Raw genomic sequence first — 8875 nt, forward strand, 5'->3', positions numbered from 1 at the left:
TCACCATGAAGTAACAATATTAGCTGGTGAAGCAGCTGAATTTCACATACTGATTTGCATGAAGCAGCCAATTCTTTCACTGTAAGCTTCTAGCTTTGCTTCAGTGAGTTTTCCATAGAACTGGACTGTAATGGCACATCTTTTTTTTTTAAAACCCCACAATTGTATTAAAATAAGTGGAAGGATTGAAAAACTACTTTGTGGCATGTGCAAGACTTATAGAGTTTCCTAAAAGGGCATAGCCTGCTGACATGTGATGTTCGCAATCCCTGCTCACTCCAGCACAGAGCAACAAAAGGTGAACAAGTATGGCATGGCTGGAATGTTGCCACTTGCTATCTCTGTAAATATTTGTTCGAAAAAGAAGCAGCTTGATGAATCATGGAACCCTTATCAATGAGATCAGTTGCGCATGTACAAAGTCTACATGTTTTAATCAGCAAATATACATTTTTAACAGAAATTTCCATTGTGTGTTTCTGAGTTCCAGAATACTTTTGAACATTGCTTAAATGTTACCATTCCTTTAACCAATTAATCCACACCCCGCACAGTACCCCAGTGACTGTTGCTGGTGTCTATCTCATGTTTCTTTTTAGATTGCGAGCCCTTTGGGGACAGGGAGCCATCTTGTTTGTTTGTTTGTTTGTTTGTTGTTTCTCTGTGTAAACTGCTTTGGAAACTTGTGGATAAGTGGTATATAAATATTTGTTGTGGTGGTTATCCTATGCACACTTACCTTGAATTAAGGCCCATTGTTAGGGAGGCAACCCCAGGATTGGACTGGAGTCTTGAGCAGCTTTCCCTTTACTGCGAGGCTTTACTGCAAGTTTGAATTTGCCCCCCAAAACTTGAATGGTGTGTGAAGAGCTCCCCAATATATCGCACAGACTTTGGTGCGAATCTGGCCGATGTGCAAACGCACAGCTTTCATTCCGAGCTAAAAGCCCTATCTGGAAATGCTCCAGGTATCAGCTTCAGTCTCCAAGTTACTATGCAAAACAATATTAGAGATTTAATGCCTAGATAGATAGATAGATAGATAGATAGATAGATAGATAGATAGATAGATAGATAGATGGGGGGGGGGTATACTCTCCAGGAATAGTTTCAGGCAGAGTTGGCAACTCTATCTATTCTGCATACTTACTAGGGAGTAGGTTCTACTGGCTAACATCCAGATTAACACTGCACCAATAAGCCAGCATTTTCCGTAACAAAACAGGGGAGGGGCAATTGCCTGTATCTCATGAAACTTTGTCCCTGTGGGTTCTGCAACCCTTAGGAATATCTTCAGACATATGAGGCTTCCTTTCAGAGGGAGGGAAGAGTATTTAAAACCACCTCTGCTCCACTACACAACAGAAAATGCTGGCGTGTTGGTGTAATGTAAGTCTGGATGTCAGCCAGTGAAATCAGTGAAGCCTGTTTCCAAGTAGATATTCCCCCTCCTAACTTGGCAAAGAGGCACCTTTTAACATGGTGATTCTCTTTATTTAGCAGGGGGAGAACAACGGGCGCTATCCACCCCCAGCACTGTTCCCCTCTTCTGACTGTTGCTGGTTTCTTTTTAGATTGTGAGCCCTTTGGCGACAGGGATCCATCTTGTTTGTTTGTTTGTTTGTTTGTTTGTTATCTATGTAAACCGCTTTGAAACATTGTGTTGAAAAAGTATATATTTGTAGTACTAGTAGTTCATAGGATTGTGCTGAATAGAAAAAGCAGGTGGTAGCTGGAATCTGACATACATCCTATACCTATATCAATTATGCTTATTCTCTACAGCCTTATATTTAATATTAAATCCTATCACCTTGCCTTTGGAAAGGTATATTCTAAATTTGATTTTAAAAAATACTTGGTGGTTCTACAAAAGGCTTTTTATTTGTAGCCTTTTCTCTTTCATTTCTGGGAGTGTATATACTGGCTGACTTCTGACTAACGCAGCATACATGTAATTGCTGCATTCCAAACTAAAGCAGCATGGGCACTTCTGGGTGTGATTTTCACCAATCTCCCCTTCCCTCTGAAGAGCATTGTGCCCCCTGAAAATATGTCCCTGAGGGTTGTACAGCCCTCAGGGACATATTTTTGGGTTGCAGAGAGTTCTTTCACAGGGAAGGGGAGATCAGTGGAAATTGCATCACATGCCAGCACCCACATAGCTTTTAGGGATGTGCACGAATGAGTTCATGCACTCCCTGAAGGCGAGGGGGAGCTTTAAGGGGCAGGGAGGGTGCTCTTTCCTGCGCTGTCACATCCCCCCACGCCAGTGCTGTGCCCCAGACCATTGCCGCGGGGCTGCAATGTACCTTTCTGCAGCCCCGGTGTGTGTCTTACCAGAAATGTCTGACAATCGTGTGCACAGCACGCATGCGCACGCGCATTAGCCACTTCCGATAGGATGCACACCAGGGCTGTGGGGAGGTATATTGCAGCCCCACAGCAATGGTTTTGGGCACAGCACCGGCAGAGGGAAAATGGCAGGGCAGGTAAGAGCACTCTTCCTGCCCCTTAAAGCCCTCCCCTGCCTCCAAACCAGCTTAAATGCCAGACTCTCAAACCGGTTCGGCACTCAACAAAAGGAGTGCCGAACTGATTCGTGCACATCCCTAATAGCTTTAGTCTGGAATACATCAGCTGCACATGTGTTTCTTTTGCTGCACATGTGTGTTAATCTGGATCTCAGCCACTATTATTATTATCATCATTATAATTGTCATTGTCATTATTAAATTCACTTTTGGCCAAACAGGCTCTTAGATTGTTTCTTTGTAGGACATTGGAATAGAATTTTACAATAACTCTGCACCCACAAATGGCACTATCTTTCCACAAGAAAGTGACTCCCACTCACCAGTTTTATTAAATCCATAAAAATGTGAATATATGGAAGAAACTGGAAACTAGCTGGTGCTCAGTATGTTTGGGGGGGAATGTTGCTTAGATGAAACAAGACTAATATTTGGGGTGCTGAGAACCTGGAAAAAATTGCCTTTAAAAACAAAAATGAATTGTCTATCATATGCAGCTCTTAATACTGATGAGTTTTCAAAGGTAACATCTGAACACGTGAACCCCAAATCCCAGTGGAGTCATTTGACAGAAGTTATTTGCAGGCTCTAAAAGACACTGCTCAGCTGTTAACATGTTATTAATGGCAAAAAAAAAATGCTCTGTTCATTCTGTTACACAATGTAGAGCATAGGTCTTGCAGGAGACCCTCCAGGGAGTACTTCAGAATGTTTGAACTGACAGTACATTAACATCTATCGTAAATATTTTGACAGTTGTGTCAAAAGGGAAATTTTTTGACTAGGGAGAATTTTAGGAATTCAAACTGAAAGTCTTCTCGCATTTCTGGAGTGCACTCATATCCTGGGAAAGAAAACAAGGTTGTAAAGCCATAAGATATGGGCAGCAGATTTGAATCTTGATTTTGATCCTGCCCTAACCTTCTCTTCAGCTCCAGATATATAATTAGTGGAGCTCCATGTAGCTAAAACAGTGATGGATCAAAATTAATTAGCTAATGCATTCTGCTGTTCTAGGTTGATTGTTCCAGCAATCATTATTTTTACAAAGAAAGCTTTCATAATCTCATAGGCACTTGGGCATATATCTTGGTGTGCCTGCACTTTAATAAGATCAAAGCTAATGTTGCTTATTTCCTAACCATAGCAGGAATATCAAGCAGGAGGATTGTTTTTGATGCTTCATGATTTTTAAAAAAAATATTCCTTTATGTTCTTTTATTGCCTTTTTATACAGCTTTTCAAGTGCCATTTTGGCAGAAATTTTTCATGAATAGCATTGATCAATTGATTTAGCAACCACCAGATTATAAAGCTGCAATTACAAGGATACCTGTTTGGCAGAGTGGGGGGGACTCTTTTACAACTCAGGACCACATAAAACAAGGCAATTCCTACAGGAGCCTTTTCAGATTGCCAGCTTTAGTGTGGGAGTAAGTGGTCTACAGAAGACGACTTAGGAGGAGAGAGCTCAAAGTAGAAATAAATGGAAATAAACATTTTTAGGCATAATTCAGAGTAAAGCTGGGGCTGTTCATATTCCTATATCTTATCAAATTTGGCTATGGTTCCATACGTTTTTTCCAAGCAGGGATTATTCATACTGCATGTTCTCTCTGCCATCCTTCTGGTCCATTTTTAGCCAATGTGGTTGCAGAGGAGGGGGGCATCCTGCCTTCTCCTACCTATTCAAGTACGCAGGTACAGAAGGAGCAAGTATGTGTGCATGTGTGGTGGAGACCCTGCATTCTTTTAAACCTCTGCTATTTTAAAAAATAATTCATAAAATTTTGACTCATTTTTTTAAAAAAACAATTTGCTGTGGGTTTTGCAAGGCTGCAATATGTTTCTATACCCAGCTACAAGGTTTTTTAAAACATCGAGGTCAATGGAAAATTAGGGGTGGGGGGAATCACAAGTTGGGAAAGGCAAGGACTGGCCATGGAGCTCTGTAACCAAACACAGTTGTAACACAAGATAGCAGGACTCTGTGTACTAAATTTGAAGCTGATTGGTCAATTGGTTGAATATATATACACACACATACAGGGAGGGTATTTCACTGTTTTGTTTTTCCCCTATTGATCTTGCCCAAGACTGCAGTTGGCCACCAAGTGGCAGGCTTACGCAAGATCAATGGGAAAATTAAAAAACAAAAAAAGTGAAAGACCCTCTCTGTCTAAAAAAATTATCAAAATTCATCTGATAGACCCATAGGATTCAAATTTAATATACAAGAAAATGTTTTAGGAAGTGCAACTATTTTGGGATGCAGATACTCGGAGTTAAGCTCCAATCCTGCCCCAAGCCTCAGCGTACAAAAGTGCTGTATAAGCCCCATGCTGAAAAGCCAGAGGTGCTCTTACCCCTGGACTTCCAAGCCAAAGTCCAGGGCCTCCATGCCCCTTGGGGACCCATTTAAGGCAGACTCTTTAGTCTGTCCTGGGTGGTGCCAGACAGCCAAGTGCGACTGTTACCTGCACCAAGTGCTTTAGAGACGGGGGGGGGGGGAATGGGGAAAGAAATATGCAGGATAGGAATATGTGAAGTTGCATGTTGAAATGTTTCTGCTAATGCATATTTGCATAAATATACCTGTCATGGGTATAGCGCCCATTGGACAAGCAGGGACAAATGTCCCTGGGCCAAATGGTTCAGGGGCCCCAAAGAAAGCACCCCACAGCCGCAGCCACCCCTGCCCTGTCCTGTGATCAAAGCATGGCAGGCCACCCCCCATGGCACCGGTGGGAGCAGCGGCGGGCCTCTCTTCTCTAGCTGAACTGCGCGCCTCCACAGTTTGACCGTGGTGGACATCACATACCTGTGACGTCAGAAGCATGCAATGTCCGCCATAGTCGAACTCTGCAGGTGCACAGTTCGGCCAGAGGAGAGAGGCCCACTGCCGCCGCCTGCCCACCACTGCCATAGGAGGTGGCCTGCCCCTCTCTGATCACCCCCACCCCCTGGAGCAGGCGTGGCCTGTGAATGGGCCTCTGGGGTGGGTGGGTGGGTGGCTTCTTTAAGTGTAAACAGAGCCGGTGCTCCATGCCGCCCAGCAGCCTCCATGGCAAGGAATCGCCTCCGCCAGTCCCCTGGCTCCCATGGAGGCAAGCCCCCGCCAGCAGCCCGGTGAGTGGCGGAGGCGATTCCCCGCCATGGGGGTTGCTGGGCGGCACGGAGCACTGGCTCTGTTTACACTTAAAGATGCCACCCCCACCCCCCTGGAGGCACATTCACGGGCCGCACATGCCCTGGAGGTCAAGCTAAGTAACAGCGGTGGGCGGGTAGAGTAGAGGTGGCGGCAAGATGCTTGTTGCCCCGCCCCTTGCATCTGACATCAGATGCAGGGGGTGTGGTGTATGCAATAGGTGGGCTCCCCACTCAGGTTTTGGCCCCTGGGGGTCTTCCTATGCCCCTGATACCTGTTTTATATTTTTACATTCTGTGAGTTCAGTTGCTGTCTGTGCCCTCAAGAACCCACGTGTCAAAAATATTGCATTTGTCCGGTGTGTGTATGTGTAGGAGGAGGATGCAGTGGGATGGGAGGGGGGCCTCCAAATTACCTAGGTGCACCTCTGGCAAAAGCTCCAAGGAAATCAATTGCATATAATTGATAAAGCATAGATCACTTGTTACATTCACTGCACAAACACATATGTATTTTTTGCCTTCAGTGGTGGGAAGCACTGCCACTTTTGGCTTGCTATTATGTATGTACTTTCGTCAAAATACATTTGGGTGTGGTTATCACACATGATAATCTATATACGATCCTTTGTCACATTTAAATCAGCCCTCAGTGCGCCCACCACCAGCGAGAACTTTTCCCCCTGGTTAAAGGATCTGTCATCACCACTGCAGTCCCAATCCAGATCAGCCCCCAAAGTGTTGTTTAACAAAGGAAAAACCAAGTATGCAGCTTCATGGCATGTTCATAAAATAATGTGTAATTTGGCCCTATGGAAACATTTTAAGGATCAGGGGTTTAATGGTTCTCTGAGCAGATCCCACAACTGTCTGCATCAACAAAATTTTTAGAATGCCTTGCAATAACATGGTTTGGCAAAGATGATTTTGTAAAGCATTATTTAGTTACCTCTTGAACAAACCCTCTGCTACTTCTATGCTAAATGCATTAATGAACCCATTCTGGATGATCTATGGGTGCTTCCAGGTGGGAATTGGGGCTGGACATACTGATTCACCACGTCTGACTGACACTCCTACTCCACATGCAACTGTATTGTACTAATCCCCATGCTGATCACTGCAGCCCAAAAGGACTATCAGGAACAGCACAGTTTGCACTTAAAAAAACATCTACAGTTGCACCAAACTCTTGTACTAGTTGGCAAGCCTTTTATGAGGTATCTTTCCCCTCATTTTCATTACAGCCACATAGAGGTGTCCTCAGAGGTGGATAGTATAAGCTGCAGCTTCTGTCACAAATGAAGTGCAGAATCTTAAAGAAACAATGTACAAAAAGCAGGCAATGGGAGAGTGGGCTGTTTCCCTTTTCTTACATTCTTAAAGTCTCTAAGCCTGGCTGGCTGGCTTGATAAGGAGAATAATCTTCAAATATCATCCTAACACTATAACTGGGCAAAAAGATAACAACAAAGACGTGCTTTTATCAGGTATAGGATGGATCAATTTGACAACCCCATTATAGCCTGCTAATAGTACTGAATCTTGAGGAGCCAGAACTTTACCACTCCATTCATACCTTTAGCTCTCTCAATTTATCTGTTTTGGTACCTGTCCCAGGTAAACCACTGTCCCTTTGTTCCTATTTAGAAATTGTAAACTCACTAGCTTTCCTTTCACTGTGATTGTGGGAACTAACACCCTACTAATGTACAACACTACAACTAACATCCTACTAATGTATTAACACACCCTGCTTAGCAGGACAGTGCATAACAGCCTGTCCCAGATGAATACCTCCTGGGAGGATGGCCAGCATTTCAACTGTCCCATGTTGCTATGCCTTTAACAGCGGCTTCACCTGCAAGTGATAACAATGATCTTCATGTCAAGATTAATGGAAAGTTAACAGCACAACATCAGGTGCTGATTTAAAAGTTGGCGACCCTTCATACAAAAAGCAGAGATGAGCATTCAGAAGCTTGTAATAATGAAAGGGGTGACCAAGTGATTGCTGGTGGGAGAATGAAGGTGTTAAAAGGACACCAGAGGCTCGTTATTTTCACGTGTGAAATATTGGAGGGGATACAGAACTCTGCTGCTCCTGTCTCTTGACACTTTATGAATGGGTAGCCTATTTCCATGGGGGCTGACTGTCCTGCCAAAGATTTCCTCCCGCCAAAAAAATATTAATTTCAAAGCAAAGATTTCCTTACAACCTAGGAAGCACCTGTCCATGTTTAGATGTCACATTTCGATAGCAATAACTCAGTCTTAAAATACTAAAATATGCATGGATTCAAAACTGAATTCAAAATTCAGTACACATTCATTACATTGCAAGATCCAATTCCATTAAACAGATACAGTGGGAAGGTATACTCATATAGCACTAGTATATTGTAAACTACCAATATTTTGCAGCTGTGAAATAAAGTTTTCTGTAAACAGACTGAATGGCTGCATCTTTCATTTTGTACTGCATGTTGAAAATCAAATGAAATTTGACATGACATCTCCGAAGTATAGAATTATGTCAAGACTGCCTTCACACATTTACAAAAGAGAATAAAATACTTACACTCAGTCGCAGGGAGCTGCCCTCTTGATCATTCCTCCTTGGGGTGCAACCCGTATTGCATCTGGAGCAAAGTGTTCCTGTATTAGTTTCTTTGCATTCACTTTGGCTCCAAACACTTTACAGAGCAGTGCTTTCCTCTATCTGAGACACAAACTTCCCACACAGCCTTTCTGAGGGTCAAAGCAAGGGCAGCAGCAAGACCACATAAATCAAATAATAACCGAATCATCAGGGACAGAGGCCACTGGAACCCTCACGTCACATTTTCCCAGCAATCTCTCTCTAGCCAACTCTCTAGATTTTTTGTTGTCTTGGTTTAGAGTTTGGCATTTCCTCATTTTGATTGCTTCACACTTACATCCTTGCACATTAATACCACAGATTACCCACACGACTTAATGAAAAGGCAAACTGTGGGCACTTTATAACTTGCTAGATTGTCTACCTAATAGTGGGATGTTCAAAACTTTTGTGAGATCTGTATTGATTAACCCAACTATGCCCTGAACTTCATCTACAGATTCTAACATTTTCTATATATTATACTGGTGCTTCTGTTGTGGGCTATGGGGGTCAGAGAACTCTGTTCCTACCATACATATACTCTCACACA

The 8875-nt window shown here is 43.2% G+C and overlaps 1 protein-coding gene across 1 annotated transcript in view; it reads right to left on the minus strand.

Annotated features, from left to right (window-relative positions):
• LOC128325041 (bile acid receptor-like) overlaps nucleotides 1-8644 on the minus strand; it is a 33918-nt gene extending 25274 nt beyond the window's left edge. Inside the window, exon 1 of the mRNA XM_053250415.1 lies at nucleotides 8263-8644. The gene's annotated coding sequence lies outside the window, so the exon portion shown is untranslated. The remainder of the gene's footprint in view (nucleotides 1-8262) is intronic.
• Between the last annotated feature and the right edge of the window lie 231 nt (nucleotides 8645-8875).

Source organism: Hemicordylus capensis, chromosome 4, assembly GCF_027244095.1.
Source record: "Hemicordylus capensis ecotype Gifberg chromosome 4, rHemCap1.1.pri, whole genome shotgun sequence".
NCBI lineage: Eukaryota > Metazoa > Chordata > Lepidosauria > Squamata > Cordylidae > Hemicordylus > Hemicordylus capensis.